A 22,004-nucleotide genomic window follows, 5' to 3' on the forward strand; every position below is an offset into this window, starting at 1 on the left:
TCTAACATGGCTGTTATAGAATGTTGTAGTGTCATGTTAATGGGGTTCTAACATGGCTGTTATAGAGTGTTGTAGTGTCATGTTAATGGGGTTCTAACATGACTGCTATAGAATGTTGTAGTGTCATGTTAATGGGGTTCTAACATGGCTGTTATAGAATGTTGTAGTGTCATGTTAATGGGGTTCTAACCTGGCTGTTATAGAATGTTGTAGTGTCATGTTAATGGCGGTCTAACATGGCTGTTATAGAATGTTGTAGTGTCATGTTAATGGGGTTCTAACATGGCTGTTATAGAATGTTGTAGTGTCATGTTAATGGGGTTCTAACATGTCTGTTATAGTATGTTGTAGTGTCATGTTAATGGGGTTCTAACATGGCTGTTATAGAATGTTGTAGTGTCATGTTAATCGGGTTCTAACATGGCTGTTATAGAATGTTGTAGTGTCATGTTAATGGCGGTCTAACATGGCTGTTATAGAATGTTGTAGTGTCATGTTAATGGGGTTCTAACATGGCTGTTATAGAATGTTGTAGTGTCATGTTAATGGGGTTCTAACATGTCTGTTATAGTATGTTGTAGTGTCATGTTAATGGGGTTCTAACATGGCTGTTATAGAATGTTGTAGTGTCATGTTAATCGGGTTCTAACATGGCTGTTATAGAATGTTGTAGTGTCATGTTAATGGGGTTCTAATATGGCTGTTATAGAATGTTGTAGTGTCATGTTAATTGGGTTCTAACCTGGCTGTTATAGAATGTTGTAGTGTCATGTTAATGGTTTTTTAACATGGCTGTTATAGAATGTTGTAGTGTCATGTTAATGGGGTTCTAACCTGGCTGTTATAGAATGTTGTAGTGTCATGTTAATGGGGTTCTAACATGACTGTTATAGAATGTTGTAGTGTCATGTTAATGGTTTTTTAACATGGCTGTTATAGAATGTTGTAGTGTCATGTTAATGGGGTTCTAACATGGCTGTTATATAATGTTGTAGTGTAATGTTAATGGGGCTCGAACATGGCTGTTATAGAATGTTGTAGTGTCATGTTAATGGGGTTCTAACATGACTGTTATAGAATGTTGTTGTGTCATGTTAATGGGGTTCTAACATGGCTGTTATAGAATGTTGTAGTGTCATGTTAATGGGGTTCTAACATGGCTGTTATAGAATGTTGTAGTGTCATGTTAATGGGGTTCTAACATGGCTGTTATAGAATGTTGTAGTGTCATGTTAATGGGGCTCTAACATGGCTGTTATAGAATGTTGTAGTGTCATGTTAATGGGGTTCTAACCTGGCTGTTGTAGAATGTTGTAGTGTCATGTTAATGAAGCTCTAACATGGCTGTTATAGAATGTTGTAGTGTCATGTTAATGGGGTTCTAACATGACTGTTATAGAATGTTGTAGTGTCATGTTAATGGGGTTCTAACATGGCTGTTATAGAATGTTGTAGTGTCATGTTAATGAGGCTCTAACATGGCTGTTATAGAATGTTGTAGTGTCATGTTAATGAGGCTCTAACATGGCTGTTATAGAATGTTGTAGTGTCATGTTAATGGGGTTCTAACATGTCTGTTATAGAATGTTGTAGTGTCATGTTAATGAGGCTCTAACATGGCTGTTATAGAATGTTGTAGTGTCATGTTAATGGGGTTCTAACATGGCTGTTATAGAATGTTGTAGTGTCATGTTAATGAGGCTCTAACATGGATGTTATAGAATGTTGTAGTGTCATGTTAATGGGGTTCTAACATGGCTGTTATAGAATGTTGTAGTGTCATGTTAATGGGGTTCTAACATGGCTATTATAGAATGTTGTAGTGTCAAGTTAATGACCTCTAACATGGCTGTTATAGAATGTTGTAGTGTCGTGTTAATGGGGTTCTAACATGGCTGTTATAGAATGTTGTAGTGTCGTGTTAATGGGGTTCTAACATGGCTGTTATAGAATGTTGTAGTGTCATGTTAATGGGGTTCTAACCTGGCTGTTATAGAATGTTGTAGTGTCATGTTAATGGGGTTCTAACATGGCTGTTATAGAATGTTGTAGTGTCATGTTAATGGGGTTCTAACATGGCTGTTATAGAATGTTATAGTGTCATGTTAATGGGGTTCTAACATGGCTGTTATAGAGTGTTGTAGTGTCATGTTAATGGGGTTCTAACATGACTGCTATAGAATGTTGTAGTGTCATGTTAATGGGGTTCTAACATGGCTGTTATAGAATGTTGTAGTGTCATGTTAATGGGGTTCTAACCTGGCTGTTATAGAATGTTGTAGTGTCATGTTAATGGCGGTCTAACATGGCTGTTATAGAATGTTGTAGTGTCATGTTAATGGGGTTCTAACATGGCTGTTATAGAATGTTGTAGTGTCATGTTAATGGGGTTCTAACATGTCTGTTATAGTATGTTGTAGTGTCATGTTAATGGGGTTCTAACATGGCTGTTATAGAGTGTTGTAGTGTCATGTTAATGGGGTTCTAACATGACTGCTATAGAATGTTGTAGTGTCATGTTAATGGGGTTCTAACATGGCTGTTATAGAATGTTGTAGTGTCATGTTAATGGGGTTCTAACCTGGCTGTTATAGAATGTTGTAGTGTCATGTTAATGGCGGTCTAACATGGCTGTTATAGAATGTTGTAGTGTCATGTTAATGGGGTTCTAACATGGCTGTTATAGAATGTTGTAGTGTCATGTTAATGGGGTTCTAACATGTCTGTTATAGTATGTTGTAGTGTCATGTTAATGGGGTTCTAACATGGCTGTTATAGAATGTTGTAGTGTCATGTTAATCGGGTTCTAACATGGCTGTTATAGAATGTTGTAGTGTCATGTTAATGGGGTTCTAATATGGCTGTTATAGAATGTTGTAGTGTCATGTTAATTGGGTTCTAACCTGGCTGTTATAGAATGTTGTAGTGTCATGTTAATGGTTTTTTAACATGGCTGTTATAGAATGTTGTAGTGTCATGTTAATGGGGTTCTAACCTGGCTGTTATAGAATGTTGTAGTGTCATGTTAATGGGGTTCTAACATGACTGTTATATAATATTGTAGTGTAATGTTAATGGGGCTCGAACATGGCTGTTATAGAATGTTGTAGTGTCATGTTAATGGGGTTCTAACATGACTGTTATAGAATGTTGTTGTGTCATGTTAATGGGGTTCTAACATGGCTGTTATAGAATGTTGTAGTGTCATGTTAATGGGGTTCTAACATGGCTGTTATAGAATGTTGTAGTGTCATGTTAATGGGGCTCTAACATGGCTGTTATAGAATGTTGTAGTGTCATGTTAATGGGGTTCTAACCTGGCTGTTGTAGAATGTTGTAGTGTCATGTTAATGGGGTTCTAACATGGCTGTTATAGAATGTTGTAGTGTCATGTTAATGAAGCTCTAACATGGCTGTTATAGAATGTTGTAGTGCCATGTTAATGGGGTTCTAACATGGCTGTTATAGAATGTTGTAGTGTCATGTTAATGACCTCTAACATGGCTGTTATAGAATGTTGTAGTGTCGTGTTAATGGGGTTCTAACATGGCTGTTATAGAATGTTGTAGTGTCGTGTTAATGGGGTTCTAACATGGCTGTTATAGAATGTTGTAGTGTCATGTTAATGGGGTTCTAACCTGGCTGTTATAGAATGTTGTAGTGTCATGTTAATGGGGTTCTAACATGGCTGTTATAGAATGTTGTAGTGTCATGTTAATGGGGTTCTAACCTGGCTGTTATAGAATGTTGTAGTGTCATGTTAATGAGGTTCTAACATGGCTGTTATAGAATGTTGTAGTGTCATGTTAATGGGGTTCTAACCTGGCTGTTATAGAATGTTGTAGTGTCATGTTAATGGCGTTCTAACATGGCTGTTATAGAATGTTGTAGTGTCATGTTAATGGGGTTCTAACCTGGCTGTTATATAATGTTGTAGTGTCATGGTAATGAGGCTCTAACATGGCTGTTATAGAATGTTGTAGTGTCATGTTAATAAGGTTCTAACATGGCTGTTATAGAATGTTGTAGTGTCATGTTAATGGGGTTCTAACATGGCTGTTATAGAATGTTGTAGTGTCATGTTAATGGGGTTCTAACATGGCTGTTATAGAATGTTATAGTGTCATGTTAATGGGGTTCTAACATGGCTGTTATAGAGTGTTGTAGTGTCATGTTAATGGGGTTCTAACATGACTGCTATAGAATGTTGTAGTGTCATGTTAATGGGGTTCTAACATGGCTATTATAGAATGTTGTAGTGTCATGTTAATGACCTCTAACATGGCTGTTATAGAATGTTGTAGTGTCGTGTTAATGGGGTTCTAACATGGCTGTTATAGAATGTTGTAGTGTCGTGTTAATGGGGTTCTAACATGGCTGTTATAGAATGTTGTAGTGTCATGTTAATGGGGTTCTAACCTGGCTGTTATAGAATGTTGTAGTGTCATGTTAATGGGGTTCTAACATGGCTGTTATAGAATGTTGTAGTGTCATGTTAATGGGGTTCTAACATGGCTGTTATAGAATGTTATAGTGTCATGTTAATGGGGTTCTAACATGGCTGTTATAGAGTGTTGTAGTGTCATGTTAATGGGGTTCTAACATGACTGCTATAGAATGTTGTAGTGTCATGTTAATGGGGTTCTAACATGGCTGTTATAGAATGTTGTAGTGTCATGTTAATGGGGTTCTAACCTGGCTGTTATAGAATGTTGTAGTGTCATGTTAATGGCGGTCTAACATGGCTGTTATAGAATGTTGTAGTGTCATGTTAATGGGGTTCTAACATGGCTGTTATAGAATGTTGTAGTGTCATGTTAATGGGGTTCTAACATGTCTGTTATAGTATGTTGTAGTGTCATGTTAATGGGGTTCTAACATGGCTGTTATAGAGTGTTGTAGTGTCATGTTAATGGGGTTCTAACATGACTGCTATAGAATGTTGTAGTGTCATGTTAATGGGGTTCTAACATGGCTGTTATAGAATGTTGTAGTGTCATGTTAATGGGGTTCTAACCTGGCTGTTATAGAATGTTGTAGTGTCATGTTAATGGCGGTCTAACATGGCTGTTATAGAATGTTGTAGTGTCATGTTAATGGGGTTCTAACATGGCTGTTATAGAATGTTGTAGTGTCATGTTAATGGGGTTCTAACATGTCTGTTATAGTATGTTGTAGTGTCATGTTAATGGGGTTCTAACATGGCTGTTATAGAATGTTGTAGTGTCATGTTAATCGGGTTCTAACATGGCTGTTATAGAATGTTGTAGTGTCATGTTAATGGGGTTCTAATATGGCTGTTATAGAATGTTGTAGTGTCATGTTAATTGGGTTCTAACCTGGCTGTTATAGAATGTTGTAGTGTCATGTTAATGGTTTTTTAACATGGCTGTTATAGAATGTTGTAGTGTCATGTTAATGGGGTTCTAACCTGGCTGTTATAGAATGTTGTAGTGTCATGTTAATGGGGTTCTAACATGACTGTTATATAATATTGTAGTGTAATGTTAATGGGGCTCGAACATGGCTGTTATAGAATGTTGTAGTGTCATGTTAATGGGGTTCTAACATGACTGTTATAGAATGTTGTTGTGTCATGTTAATGGGGTTCTAACATGGCTGTTATAGAATGTTGTAGTGTCATGTTAATGGGGTTCTAACATGGCTGTTATAGAATGTTGTAGTGTCATGTTAATGGGGCTCTAACATGGCTGTTATAGAATGTTGTAGTGTCATGTTAATGGGGTTCTAACCTGGCTGTTGTAGAATGTTGTAGTGTCATGTTAATGGGGTTCTAACATGGCTGTTATAGAATGTTGTAGTGTCATGTTAATGAAGCTCTAACATGGCTGTTATAGAATGTTGTAGTGCCATGTTAATGGGGTTCTAACATGGCTGTTATAGAATGTTGTAGTGTCATGTTAATGACCTCTAACATGGCTGTTATAGAATGTTGTAGTGTCGTGTTAATGGGGTTCTAACATGGCTGTTATAGAATGTTGTAGTGTCGTGTTAATGGGGTTCTAACATGGCTGTTATAGAATGTTGTAGTGTCATGTTAATGGGGTTCTAACCTGGCTGTTATAGAATGTTGTAGTGTCATGTTAATGGGGTTCTAACATGGCTGTTATAGAATGTTGTAGTGTCATGTTAATGGGGTTCTAACCTGGCTGTTATAGAATGTTGTAGTGTCATGTTAATGAGGTTCTAACATGGCTGTTATAGAATGTTGTAGTGTCATGTTAATGGGGTTCTAACCTGGCTGTTATAGAATGTTGTAGTGTCATGTTAATGGCGTTCTAACATGGCTGTTATAGAATGTTGTAGTGTCATGTTAATGGGGTTCTAACCTGGCTGTTATATAATGTTGTAGTGTCATGGTAATGAGGCTCTAACATGGCTGTTATAGAATGTTGTAGTGTCATGTTAATAAGGTTCTAACATGGCTGTTATAGAATGTTGTAGTGTCATGTTAATGGGGTTCTAACATGGCTGTTATAGAATGTTGTAGTGTCATGTTAATGGGGTTCTAACATGGCTGTTATAGAATGTTATAGTGTCATGTTAATGGGGTTCTAACATGGCTGTTATAGAGTGTTGTAGTGTCATGTTAATGGGGTTCTAACATGACTGCTATAGAATGTTGTAGTGTCATGTTAATGGGGTTCTAACATGGCTGTTATAGAATGTTGTAGTGTCATGTTAATGGGGTTCTAACCTGGCTGTTATAGAATGTTGTAGTGTCATGTTAATGGGGTTCTAACATGACTGTTATAGAATATTGTAGTGTAATGTTAATGGGGCTCGAACATGGCTGTTATAGAATGTTGTAGTGTCATGTTAATGGGGTTCTAACCTGGCTGTTATAGAATGGTGTAGTGTCATGTTAATGGGGTTCTAACATGGCTGTTATAGAATGTTGTAGTGTCATGTTAATGAGGCTCTAACATGGCTGTTATAGAATGTTGTGGTGTAATGTTAATGGGGTTCTAACATGGCTGTTATAGAATGTTGTAGTGTCATGTTAATGAGGCTCTAACATGGCTGTTATAGAATGTTGTAGTGTCATGTTAATGGGATTCTAACATGGCTGTTATAGAATGTTATAATTTTGAAACCTTGATTGCTCTACGGTGTAAATGCATGGCTCTAACTCTACAATGTAAATGCATGGCTCTAACTCTCTACAATGTAAATGCATGGCTCTAACTCTCTGCGGTGTAAATGCATGGCTCTAACTCTAACTCTCTACAATGTAAATGCATGGCTCTAACTCTCTACAATGTAAATGCATGGCTCTAACTCTCTGCGGTGTAAATGCATGGCTCTAACTCTCTACGATGTAAATGCATGGCTCTAACTCTCTACAATGTAAATGCATGGCTCTAACTCTCTACAATGTAAATGCATGGCTCTAACTCTCTGCGGTGTAAATGCATGGCTCTAACTCTCTACAATGTAAATGCATGGCTCTAACTCTCTACAATGTAAATGCATGGCTCTAACTCTCTGCGGTGTAAATGCATGGCTCTAACTCTCTACGATGTAAATGCATGGCTCTAACTCTCTACAATGTAAATGCATGGCTCTAACTCTCTACAATGTAAATGCATGGCTCTAACTCTCTACAATGTAAATGCATGGCTCTAACTCTCTGCGGTGTAAATGCATGGCTCTAACTCTCTACAATGTAAATGCATGGCTCTAACTCCCTACAATGTAAATGCATGGCTCTAACTCTCTGCGGTGTAAATACATGGCTCTAACTCTCTACGATGTAAATGCATGGCTCTAACTCTCTACAATGTAAATGCATGGCTCTAACTCTCTGCGGTGTAAATGCATGGCTCTAACTCTCTACAATGTAAATGCATGGCTCTAACTCTCTGCGGTGTAAATGCATGGCTCTGGATATTTCTATCTATGACCAGGCTCCAGAGAGAGACCAACCAGATCTCTGATATGACCAGGCTCCAGAGAGAGACCAACCAGATCTCTGATATGACCAGGCTCCAGAGAGAGACCAACCAGATCTCTTTATCTCTGATATGACCAGGCTCCAGAGAGAGACCAACCAGATCTCTTTATCTCTGATATGACCAGGCTCCAGAGAGAGACCAACCAGATCTCTTTATCTCTGATATGACCAGGCTCCAGAGAGAGACCAACCAGATCTCAGACTTGTCTGTAAAACGCTTCAGTAACTATTTGAACGTAGATGTTTTATGTCTTTGATAAATAAGGTGGTGAAATGTGGTCCTTTTCTATATCAGCCATCAGTACACAGTATGTCAACACAATAAAAACAGCTCATGGATCAATGTGGACAAAACATTAAAAACACCTGCTCTTTCCATGACCAGGTGAATCCAATGAAAGCTTTGATCCCTTATTGATGTCACTTGTTAAATCCACTTCAATCAGTGTAGATGAGGGGGAGGAGACGGGTTAAAGAAGGATTTTTAAGCCTTGAGACATGGAATGTGTATGTGTGGCATCCAGAGGGTGAAATGGGAAGGACAAAATATTTAAATGCCTTTTGAATGGGGGTATGATAGTAGGCGCCAGGCGCACCGGTTTGAGTGTGTCAAGAACTGCAACGCTGCTGGGTTTTTCACGCTCAACAGTTTCCCGTGTGTATATCAAGAAAGGTCAACCACCCGAAGGACATCCAGCCATCTTGACACAACTGTGGGAAGCATTGGGCCAGCATCCCTGTTGAACGCTTTCGACACCTTGTAGAGTCCATGCCCCGACGAACTGAGGCTGTTCTGAGGGCAGAAAGAGGTGCAACTCAATATTAGGAAGGTGTCCTTAATGTTTGATATACTCAGTGTAGTATGTAATAACTGTTTTTGCTCATTTGTTTTTTATTTTTACAATTTGAGCAGTGTTATGATATAGTGTTATGATGTGGTGTTATGGTGTGGTGTTATGATGTGGTGTTATGATGTGGTGTTATGATGTGGTGTTATGATGTGGTGTTATGATGTGGTGTTATGGTGTGGTGTTATGATGTGGTGTTATGGTGTTATGATGTGATGTTATGATGTGGTGTTATGATGTGGTGTTATGGTGTGGTGTTATGGTGTGGTGTTATGATGTGGTGTTATGATGTGGTGTTATGATGTGGTGTTATGATGTGGTGTTATGGTGTTATGATGTGGTGTTATGATGTGGTGTTATGATGTGGTGTTATGATGTGGTGTTATGATGTGGTGTTATGATGTGGTGTTATGATGTGGTGTTATGATGTGGTGTTATGATGTGGTGTTATGATATGGTGTTATGATGTGGTGTTATGATGTGGTGTTATGGTGTTATGATGTGGTGTTATGATGTGGTGTTATGATGTGGTGTTATGGTGTTATGATGTGGTGTTATGATGTGGTGTTATGATGTGGTGTTATGATGTTATGATGTGGTGTTATGATGTGGTGTTATGGTGTTGGTGTTATGATGTGGTGTTATGATGTGGTGTTATGATGTGGTGTTATGATGTGGTGTTATGTGTGTTATGATGTGGTGTTATGATGTGGTGTTATGATGTGGTGTTATGATGTGGTGTTATGATGTGGTGTTATGATGTGGTGTTATGATGTGGTGTTATGATGTGGTGTTATGATTGGTGTTATGATGTGGTGTTATGATGTGGTGTTATGATGTGGTGTATATGATGTGGTGTTATGATGTGGTGTTATGGTGTTATGATGTGGTGTTATGATGTGGTGTTATGATGTGGTGTTATGATGTGGTGTTATGATGTGATGTTATGATGTGGTGTTATGATGTGGTGTTATGGTGTTATGATGTGGTGTTATGATGTGGTGTTATGATGTGGTGTTATGGTGTTATGATGTGGTGTTATGATGTGGTGTTATGATGTGGTGTTATGATGTGGTGTTATGATGTGGTGTTATGATGTGGTGTTATGGTGTTATGATGTGGTGTTATGATGTGGTGTTATGATGTGGTGTTATGATGTGGTGTTATGATGTGGTGTTATGATGTGGTGTTATGGTGTTATGATGTGGTGTTATGATGTGGTGTTATGATATGAGGTGTTATGATGTGGTGTTATGATGTTATGATGTGGTGTTATGGTGTTATGATGTGGTGTTAGGTGATTGTGGTGTTATGATGTGGTGTTATGATATTGGTGTTATGATGTGGTGTTATGATGTGGTGTTATGATGTGGTGTTATGGTGTTATGATGTGGTGTTATGATGTGGTGTGATATGGTGTTATGATGTGGTGTTATGATGTGGTGTTATGATGTGGTGTTATGGTGTGGTGTTATGGTGTTATGATGTGGTGTTATGATGTGGTGTTATGTTGTGGTGTTATGATGTGGTGTTATGATGTGGTGTTATGATGTGGTGTTATGGTGTTATGATGTGGTGTTATGATGTGGTGTTATGATGTGGTGTTATGATGTGGTGTTATGATGTGGTGTTATGATGTGGTGTTATGGTGTGGTGTTATGATGTGGTGTTATGATATGGTGTTATGATGTGGTGTTATGATGTGGTGTTATGATGTGGTGTTATGATGTGGTGTTATGATGTGGTGTTATGATGTGGTGTTATGATGTGGTGTTATGATGTGGTGTTATGATGTGGTGTTATGATGTGGTGTTATGGTGTTATGATGTGGTGTTATGATGTGGTGTTATGATGTGGTGTTATGGTGTTATGATGTGGTGTTATGATGTGGTGTTATGATGTGGTGTTATGATGTGGTGTTATGATGTGGTGTTATGATGTGGTGTTATGATGTGGTGTTATGATGTGGTGTTATGATGTGGTGTTATGATGTGGTGTTATGATGTGGTGTTATGATGTGGTGTTATGGTGTTATGATGTGGTGTTATGATGTGGTGTTATGATGTGGTGTTATGATGTGGTGTTATGATGTGGTGTTATGATGTGGTGTTATGATGTGGTGTTATGGTGTTATGATGTGGTGTTATGATGTGGTGTTATGATATGGTGTTATGGTGTTATGATGTGGTGTTATGATGTGGTGTTATGATGTGGTGTTATGGTGTTATGATGTGGTGTTATGATGTGGTGTTATGGTGTTATGATGTGGTGTTATGATGTGTTATGATGTGTTATGATGTGGTGTTATGATGTTATGATGTTATGATGTGGTGTTATGATGTGGTGTTATGGTGTTATGATGTGGTGTTATGATGTGGTGTTATGATGTGGTGTTATGATGTGGTGTTATGATGTTATGATGTGGTGTTATGATATGGTGTTATGATGTGGTGTTATGATGTGGTGTTATGATGTGGTGTTATGATGTGGTGTTATGATGTGGTGTTATGATATGGTGTTATGATGTGGTGTTATGATGTGGTGTTATGATGTGGTGTTATGGTGTTATGATGTGGTGTTATGATGTGGTGTTATGATGTGGTGTTATGGTGTTATGATGTGGTGTTATGATATAGTGTTATGATGTGGTGTTATGATGTGGTGTTATGGTGTTATGATGTGGTGTTATGGTGTTATGATGTGGTGTTATGATATAGTGTTATGATGTGGTGTTATGATGTGGTGTTATGGTGTGGTGTTATGATGTGGTGTTATGATGTGATGTTATGATGTGATGTTATGCTGTGGTGTTATGATGTGGTGTTATGATGTGGTGTTATGATGTGGTGTTATGATGTGGTGTTATGATGTGGTGTTATGATGTGGTGTTATGATGTGGTGTTATGATGTGGTGTTATGGTGTTATGATGTGGTGTTATGATGTGGTGTTATGGTGTGGTGTTATGATGTGGTGTTATGATGTGATGATGTGGTGTTATGATGTTATGATGTGGTGTTATGATGTGGTGTTATGATGTGGTGTTATGATGTGGTGTTATGATATGGTGTTATGATGTGGTGTTATGGTGTTATGATGTGGTGTTATGATGTGGTGTTATGATGTGGTGTTATGATATGGTGTTATGATGTGGTGTTATGGTGTGGTGTTATGATGTGGTGTTATGATGTGGTGTTATGATGTGGTGTTATGATGTGGTGTTATGATGTGGTGTTATGATGTGGTGTTATGGTGTGGTGTTATGGTGTTATGATGTGGTGTTATGATGTGGTGTTATGATGTGGTGTTATGATGTGGTGTTATGATGTGGTGTTATGATATGATATGGTGTTATGATGTGGTGTTATGATGTGGTGTTATGATGTGGTGTTATGATATGATATGGTGTTATGATGTTATGATGTCGTGTTATGATGTTATGATGTGGTGTTATGATGTGGTGTTATGATGTGGTGTTATGATGTTATGATATGGTGTTATGATATGGTGTTATGATGTTATGATGTGGTGTTATGATGATGTTATGATGGTGTTATGATGATTTTAATACGCGGTGTTAATAAGGACAAAACAGACCGCGCCGACAAATGGTTGAAAGCAGCGGGGGAAGGCTGTGTTAATTTTCTGGTAATTTTCAGACGGTTCTCCATGTTGAATCACCAGCTTTTATCGACACCCAGCAGGTGATCCGCTGGGCACAGCCGACATCCGTTATGTTGTGTATTGTCCTTTATGATGACATTTCATCAGGAACTGGAGTCCTGATCTGTAGAGGTCATCCTATATTATATAAATATAAAACATCCTTCCTCTCTCTCTTCTACTCTCAAATAGATGGATTGGCTAGAAATATGGTTTTAACATTATATTTTATAATGTCAAGCTTATAAAGGCTCTTTCTTTTTTTTCTTTTTTTTTCTTTTTATTGAAGAGACCAAGTTGTCCAAATGTATTTTCTTTAATTCTACATTTATAGATTCCCATTCCAAAGTGCCTGTTGGTCACCATACGACAGAAGGCTGTTGGTCTCCATACTACACAAGGCTGTTGGTCACCATACGACAGAAGGCTGTTGGTCTCCATACGACAGAAGGCTGTTGGTCACCATACTACAGAAGGCTGTTGGTCACCATACTACAGAAGGCTGTTGGTCACCATACGACAGAAGGCTGTTGGTCTCCATACGACAGAAGGCTGTTGGTCACCATACGACAGAAGGCTGTTGGTCTCCATACTACAGAAGGCTGTTGGTCACCATACGACAGAAGGCTGTTGGTCTCCATACGACAGAAGGCTGTTGGTCTCCATACGACAGAAGGCTGTTGGTCACCATACTACAGAAGGCTGTTGGTCACCATACTACAGAAGGCTGTTGGTCACCATACGACAGAAGGCTGTTGGTCACCATACGACAGAAGGCTGTTGGTCACCATACGACAGAAGGCTGTTGGTCACCATACGACAGAAGGCTGTTGGTCACCATACTACAGAAGGCTGTTGGTCTCCATACGACAGAAGGCTGTTGGTCTCCATACTACAGAAGGCTGTTGGTCTCCATACGACAGAAGGCTGTTGGTCTCCATACTACAGAAGGCTGTTGGTCTCCATACTACAGAAGGCTGTTGGTCTCCATACTACAGAAGGCTGTTGGTCTCCATACGACAGAAGGCTGTTGGTCACCATACGACAGAAGGCTGTTGGTCACCATACTACAGAAGGCTGTTGGTCACCATACTACAGAAGGCTGTTGGTCTCCATACTACAGAAGGCTGTTGGTCTCCATACGACAGAAGGCTGTTGGTCACCATACGACAGAAGGCTGTTGGTCACCATACTACAGAAGGCTGTTGGTCACCATACGACAGAAGGCTGTTGGTCACCATACTACAGAAGGCTGTTGGTCACCATACTACAGAAGGCTGTTGGTCTCCATACTACAGAAGGCTGTTGGTCTCCATACGACAGAAGGCTGTTGGTCACCATACTACAGAAGGCTGTTGGTCTCCATACTACAGAAGGCTGTTGGTCTCCATACTACAGAAGGCTGTTGGTCTCCATACGACAGAAGGCTGTTGGTCACCATACGACAGAAGGCTGTTGGTCACCATACTACAGAAGGCTGTTGGTCACCATACTACAGAAGGCTGTTGGTCTCCATACTACAGAAGGCTGTTGGTCTCCATACGACAGAAGGCTGTTGGTCACCATATGACAGAAGGCTGTTGGTCACCATACTACAGAAGGCTGTTGGTCACCATACTACAGAAGGCTGTTGGTCACCATACGACAGAAGGCTGTTGGTCACCATACTACAGAAGGCTGTTGGTCACCATACGACAGAAGGCTGTTGGTCACCATACGACAGAAGGCTGTTGGTCACCATACTACAGAAGGCTGTTGGTCTCCATACTGTCAGGACCCGGTGCGAGAAACAGTCACTAATAATCGTCAGAACCCAGAAGATGAGGCAGACACAGCAGTACTAGAGATGGTGGTTTAATTAAAGAACAAAATCTTCAGGCAAAGAAACTAAATCCACAATGTCCAAAAATAAATCCAAGAGGCACAAAATGGAAATCCTCCAAAATACAAAAGAAACTCCACAAAGTGGTAAAAAACAGCAGGGAAAAACAAACCTCAAAAGACTACTCAAATAATACACAAGAACTAAACCAGAGAACCTCTGGAAAATCCAACAAGAGAAATATCTGTATAAAACAAGGCTTGGGCTGGGGCTGGGTGCTAACTTACAAACACTGAGCAAGGAACTGAGGAACACACAGGGTTTAAATACTAACAAGGGAACGACCCACAGGTGCAAACAATAATTAGAGCAAGAAAAAACAAAAGGTACAAAAAAGGTGCAATGGGGACATCTAGTGACCAAAACCCGAACAGTCTTGGCCAAAACCTGACACATACTACAGAAGGCTGTTGGTCTCCATACTACAGAAGGCTGTTGGTCTCCATACGACAGAAGGCTGTTGGTCTCCATACTACAGAAGGCTGTTGGTCACCATACTACAGAAGGCTGTTGGTCTCCATACGACAGAAGGCTGTTGGTCACCATACTACAGAAGGCTGTTGGTCACCATACTACAGAAGGCTGTTGGTCTCCATACGACAGAAGGCTGTTGGTCTCCATACTACAGAAGGCTGTTGGTCACCATACTACAGAAGGCTGTTGGTCACCATACGACAGAAGGCTGTTGGTCACCATACGACAGAAGGCTGTTGGTCACCATACGACAGAAGGCTGTTGGTCACCATACTACAGAAGGCTGTTGGTCATCATACGACAGAAGGCTGTTGGTCTCCATACTACAGAAGGCTGTTGGTCACCATACTACAGAAGGCTGTTGGTCACCATACGACAGAAGGCTGTTGGTCACCATACGACAGAAGGCTCCTAGATGTTATCTATCTGCTTTATTTCTGCAAAGAACGTAAGGAGTAGAATAGCTTCCTTTCAAATAATGTTTTTTGCTGAAATTATTCCAAAATGTCTGCCAATAAAAAGGACAAAATCTAGAGTGGAAATAAAAGATCACTGCACTGTTTACAATCGTTGTGTCCAAAAATGATTTATTTTCTCTGTATATGAATGTAAAAAATATCTTTATGAACTGAAAATATATGGTGGTCTGAACTGATGTCATGAAACATGTCTGAACCTGTAGTATTATTATATATATATACTAACCTGTAGTATTATTATATATATATACTAACCTGTAGTATTATTATATATACTAACCTGTAGTATTATTATTATATATACTAACCTGTAGTATTATTATTATATATATACTAACCTGTAGTATTATTATATATATACTAACCTGTATTATTATTATTATATATATACTAACCTGTAGTATTATTATATATATATTAACCTGTATTATTATTATTATATATATACTAACCTGTAGTATTATTATTATATATATACTAACCTGTATTATTATTATTATATATATACTAACCTGTAGTATTATTATTATATATATACTAACCTGTAGTATTATTATATATATACTAACCTGTATTATTATTATATATATACTAACCTGTAGTATTATTATATATATACTAACCTGTAGTATTATTATATATATACTAACCTGTATTATTATTATATATATACTAACCTGTAGTATTATATATATATACTAACCTGTATTATTATTATATATATACTAACCTGTAGTATTATATATATATACTAACCTGTAGTATTATATATATATACTAACCTGTAGTATTATATATATATATACTAACCTGTAGTATTATATATATATATACTAACCTGTATTATTATTATATATATACTAACCTGTAGTATTATTATATATATACTAACCTGTAGTATTATTATATATATATATATATATGGTCTCCATACTACAGAAGGCTGTTGGTCACCATACGACAGAAGGCTGTTGGTCACCATACTACAGAAGGCTGTTGGTCTCCATACGACAGAAGGCTGTTGGTCTCCATACGACAGAAGGCTGTTGGTCACCATACTACAGAAGGCTGTTGGTCACCATACTACAGAAGGCTGTTGGTCTCCATACGACAGAAGGCTGTTGGTCACCATACTACAGAAGGCTGTTGGTCTCCATACTACAGAAGGCTGTTGGTCTCCATACTACAGAAGGCTGTTGGTCTCCATACGACAGAAGGCTGTTGGTCACCATACGACAGAAGGCTGTTGGTCACCATACTACAGAAGGCTGTTGGTCACCATACTACAGAAGGCTGTTGGTCTCCATACTATAGAAGGCTGTTGGTCTCCATACGACAGAAGGCTGTTGGTCACCATATGACAGAAGGCTGTTGGTCACCATACTACAGAAGGCTGTTGGTCACCATACTACAGAAGGCTGTTGGTCACCATACGACAGAAGGCTGTTGGTCACCATACTACAGAAGGCTGTTGGTCACCATACGACAGAAGGCTGTTGGTCACCATACGACAGAAGGCTGTTGGTCACCATACTACAGAAGGCTGTTGGTCTCCATACTGTCAGGACCCGGTGCGAGAAACAGTCACTAATAATCGTCAGAACCCAGAAGATGAGGCAGACACAGCAGTACTAGAGATGGTGGTTTAATTAAAGAACAAAATCTTCAGGCAAAGAAACTAAATCCACAATGTCCAAAAATAAATCCAAGAGGCACAAAATGGAAATCCTCCAAAATACAAAAGAAACTCCACAAAGTGGTAAAAAACAGCAGGGAAAAACAAACCTCAAAAGACTACTCAAATAATACACAAGAACTAAACCAGAGAACCTCTGGAAAATCCAACAAGAGAAATATCTGTATAAAACAAGGCTTGGGCTGGGGCTGGGCGCTAACTTACAAACACTGAGCAAGGAACTGAGGAACACACAGGGTTTAAATACTAACAAGGGAACGACCCACAGGTGCAAACAATAATTAGAGCAAGAAAAAACAAAAGGTACAAAAAAGGTGCAATGGGGACATCTAGTGACCAAAACCCGAACAGTCTTGGCCAAAACCTGACACATACTACAGAAGGCTGTTGGTCTCCATACTACAGAAGGCTGTTGGTCTCCATACGACAGAAGGCTGTTGGTCTCCATACTACAGAAGGCTGTTGGTCACCATACTACAGAAGGCTGTTGGTCTCCATACGACAGAAGGCTGTTGGTCTCCATACTACAGAAGGCTGTTGGTCACCATACTACAGAAGGCTGTTGGTCACCATACGACAGAAGGCTGTTGGTCACCATACGACAGAAGGCTGTTGGTCACCATACTACAGAAGGCTGTTGGTCACCATACGACAGAAGGCTGTTGGTCTCCATACTACAGAAGGCTGTTGGTCACCATACTACAGAAGGCTGTTGGTCACCATACGACAGAAGGCTGTTGGTCACCATACGACAGAAGGCTCCTAGATGTTATCTATCTGCTTTATTTCTGCAAAGAACGTAAGGAGTAGAATAGCTTCCTTTCAAATAATGTTTTTTGCTGAAATTATTCCAAAATGTCTGCCAATAAAAAGGACAAAATCTAGAGTGGAAATAAAAGATCACTGCACTGTTTACAATCGTTGTGTCCAAAAATGATTTATTTTCTCTGTATATGAATGTAAAGAATATCTTTATGATCTGAAAATATATGGTGGTCTGAACTGATGTCATGAAACATGTCTGAACCTGTAGTATTATTATATATATATACTAACCTGTAGTATTATTATATATACAGTGGGGAGAACAAGTATTTGATACACTGCCGATTTTGCAGGTTTTCCTACTTACAAAGCATGTAGAGGTCTGTAATTTTTATCATAGGTACACTTCAACTGTGAGAGACGGAATCTAAAACAAAAATCCAGAAAATCACATTGTATGATTTTTAAGTAATGAATTAGCATTTTATTGCATGACATAAGTATTTGATCACCTACCAACCAGTAAGAATTCCGGCTCTCACAGACCTGTTAGTTTTTCTTTAAGAAGCCCTCCTGCTCTCCACTCATTACCTGTATTAACTGCACCTGTTTGAACTCGTTACCTGTATAAAAGACACCTGTCCACACACTCAATCAAACATACTCCAACCTCTCCATGGCCAAGACCAGAGAGCTGTGTAAGGACATCAGGGATAAAATTGTAGACCTGCACAAGGCTGGGATGGGCTACAGGACAATAGGCAAGCAGCTTGGTAAAAAGGCAACAACTGTTGGCGCAATTATTAGAAAATGGAAGAAGTTCAAGATGACGGTCAATCACCCTCGGTCTGGGGCTCCATGCAAGATCTCACCTCGTGGGGCATCAATGATCATGAGGAATGTGAGGGATCAGCCCAGAACTACACGGCAGGACCTGGTCAATGACCTGAAGAGAGCTGGGACCACAGTCTCAAAGAAAACCATTAGTAACACACTACGCCATCATGGATTAAAATCCTGCAGCGCACGCAAGGTCCCCCTGCTCAAGCCAGCGCATGTCCAGGCCCGTCTGAAGTTTGCCAATGACCATCTGGATGATCCAGAGGAGGAATGGGAGAAGGTCATGTGGTCTGATGAGACAAAAATAGAGCTTTTTGGTCTAAACTCCACTCGCCGTGTTTGGAGGAAGAAGAAGGATGAGTACAACCCCAAGAACACCATCCCAACCGTGAAGCATGGAGGTGGAAACATCATTCTTTGGGGATGCCTTTCTGCAATGGGGACAGGACGACTGCACCGTATTGAGGGGAGGATGGATGGGGCCATGTATTGCGAGATCTTGGCCAACAACCTCCTTCCCTCAGTAAGAGCATTGAAGATGGGTCGTGGCTGGGTCTTCCAGCATGACAACGACCCAAAACACACAGCCAGGGCAACTAAGTAGTGGCTCCGTAAGAAGCATCTCAAGGTCCTGGAGTGGCCTAGCCAGTCTCCAGACCTGAACCCAATAGAAAATCTTTGGAGGGAGCTGAAAGTCCATATTGCCCAGCGACAGCCCCGAAACCTGAAGGATCTGGAGAAGTTTGAGGTCCAAGGTGGCTTAGCAGTTCAGACGTCTTTTTCCGTATTGTCGTGTCGTGTCCTGTATATATATATATTTACACCTTTTCTTCGCATATCTTTTATTTATTTTATTATCCAAGAACTCAACTACAAAAGCTTTCCTGCAAAAGCTTTCCTGCAACCCGCTTCACCAATTACAAAAAGTATTATTTACCTCAATCTGAAAATCCATCGTGGAAGCTAGCCAGGGGCTAATTCAGAAGCTAGCCTGAAAGCTAACCAGAAGCTACTCCGATAGCTAGCCAGAAGCTAATCTGTAGCTGCCCCGAAATTAGCCGGTTTGCTGGCTAGCGTTGGTGTTTCAGCTGCCCACGTTTTGTGGTCATCAGCTATTCCTTTAGCTCGATAATCTACCGGCACTTTTGTGCAACGCGACTCGGACCGGAGCATTCCGGGACTTTTTTCTCTCAGTTTCCCCGGATTCCAGCCGCAGGCTCTGGACACTTGCACCTTGATTTCGCAGCTAGCTAGCTGCATACCGTGTGACTATTGGCTTACGTCGACCCCGGAGCAAACTCAAATCATGCTGGAGCTAGCCAGCTGAGGAGTTCCATCACCATCCGGACCCGTTTCTTTTGTTGCTGCTGCAGATACGGAACCCCACCGGGCCTTCACGACTGACTGCCGCGACTGACTGCCGACGTTATCTGCCCGAGGGATTTATCCAACCGGCACCTCCGTCCCGACGTTACCTGAACGCTCATCTGAGGCCCGCTAATCGTTAGCTGTCTTATCGGCTGCTATCTGAACAAAACCCCACTACACGGAACCTACCGACGGAAACGCACGAGGTATCTACAAACAGACCTCCATCCTATGCTGCTACCGATAGCCATATACCCGGCCAGCTGTCTGGATCGCCACGACCCCAACCAATCTCTACTCACTGGACCCTTATTGATCACTCGATTAAGCATGCCTCTCCTTAATGTAAATATGCCTTGTCCATTGCTGTTCTGGTTAGTGTTTATTGGCTTATTTCACTGTAGAGATTCTAGCCCTGCTCTCTATACCATATCCAACCTCTCAGTTCCACCACCCACATATGCGATGACATCACCTGGTTTCAATGATGTTTCTAGAGACAAGATCTCTCTCATCATCACTCAATACCTAGGTTTACCTCCACTGCATTCACATCCTACCATACCTTTGTCTGTACATTATTCCTTTAAACTATTTTATCGCCCCCAGAAACTTCCTTTTACTCTCTGCTCTAGTAGCTCTAGGCGACCAATTCTCATAGCTTTTAGCCGTACCCTTATCCTACTCCTCCTCTGTTCCTCTGGTGATGTAGAGGTGAATCCAGGCCCTGCAGTACCTGGCTCCACTCCTATTCCCCAGGCGCTCTCTTTTGATGACTTCTGTAACCGTAATAGCCTTGGCTTCATGCATGTTAACATTAGAAGCCTCCTCCCTAAGTTTGTTTTGTTCACTGCTTTAGCACACTCTACCAACCCGGATGTTTTAGCCGTGTCTGAATCCTGGCTTAGAAACACCACCAAAAATTCAGACATTTTCATCCCCAATTACAAGATTTTCAGACAAGATAGAACGGCCAAAGGGGGCGGTGTTGCAATCTACTGCAAAGACTGCCTGCAGAGTTCTGTTATACTATCCAGGTCTGTTCCCAAACAATTTGAACTTCTACTTTTAAAAATCCACCTCTCTAAAAACAAGTCTCTCACCGTTGCCGCCTGCTATAGACCACCCTCTGCCCCCAGCTGTGCTCTGGACACTATATGTGAACTGATTGCCCCCCATCTATCTTCAGAGCTCGTGCTGCTAGACGACCTAAATTTGAACATGCTCAACACCCCAGCCACCCTACAATCTAAGCTTGATGCCCTCAATCTCACACAAATTATCAATGAACCTACCAGGTACCACCCCAATTCCGTAAACACGGGTACCCTCATAGATATCATCCTAACAAACTTGCCCTCCAAATACACCTCTGCTGTTTTCAACCAAGATCTCAGCGATCACTGCCTCATTGCCTGCATCCGTAATGGGTCAGCGGTCAAACGACCTCCACTCATCACTGTCAAACGCTCCCTGAAACACTTCAGCGAGCAGGCCTTTCTAATCGACCTGGCCGGGGTATCCTGGAAGGATATTGATCTCATCCCGTCAGTAGAGGATGCCTGGTCATTTTTTAAAAATGCCTTCCTCACCATCTTGAATAAGCATGCCCCATTCAAGAAATTTAGAACCAGGAACAGATATAGCCCTTGGTTCTCTCCTGACCTGACTGCCCTTAACCAACAGAAAAACATCCTATGGCGTTCTGCATTAGCATCGAACAGCCCCCGTGATATGCAACTTTTCAGGGAAGCCAGAAACCAATATACACAGGCAGTTAGAACAGCCAAGGCTAGCTTTTTCAAGCAGAAATTTGCTTCCTGCAACACAAATTCAAAAAAGTTCTGGGACACCGTAAAGTCCATGGAGAATAAGAACACCTCCTCCCAGCTTCCAACCGCTCTGAAGATAGGAAACACTGTCACCACCGACAAATCCACTATAATTGAGAATTTCAATAAGCATTTTTCTACGGCTGGCCATGCTTTCCACCTGGCTACCCCTACCCCGGAC

Source organism: Salvelinus alpinus, chromosome 30 (genome assembly GCF_045679555.1).
Source record: "Salvelinus alpinus chromosome 30, SLU_Salpinus.1, whole genome shotgun sequence".
In the NCBI taxonomy this organism is placed as follows: domain Eukaryota; kingdom Metazoa; phylum Chordata; class Actinopteri; order Salmoniformes; family Salmonidae; genus Salvelinus; species Salvelinus alpinus.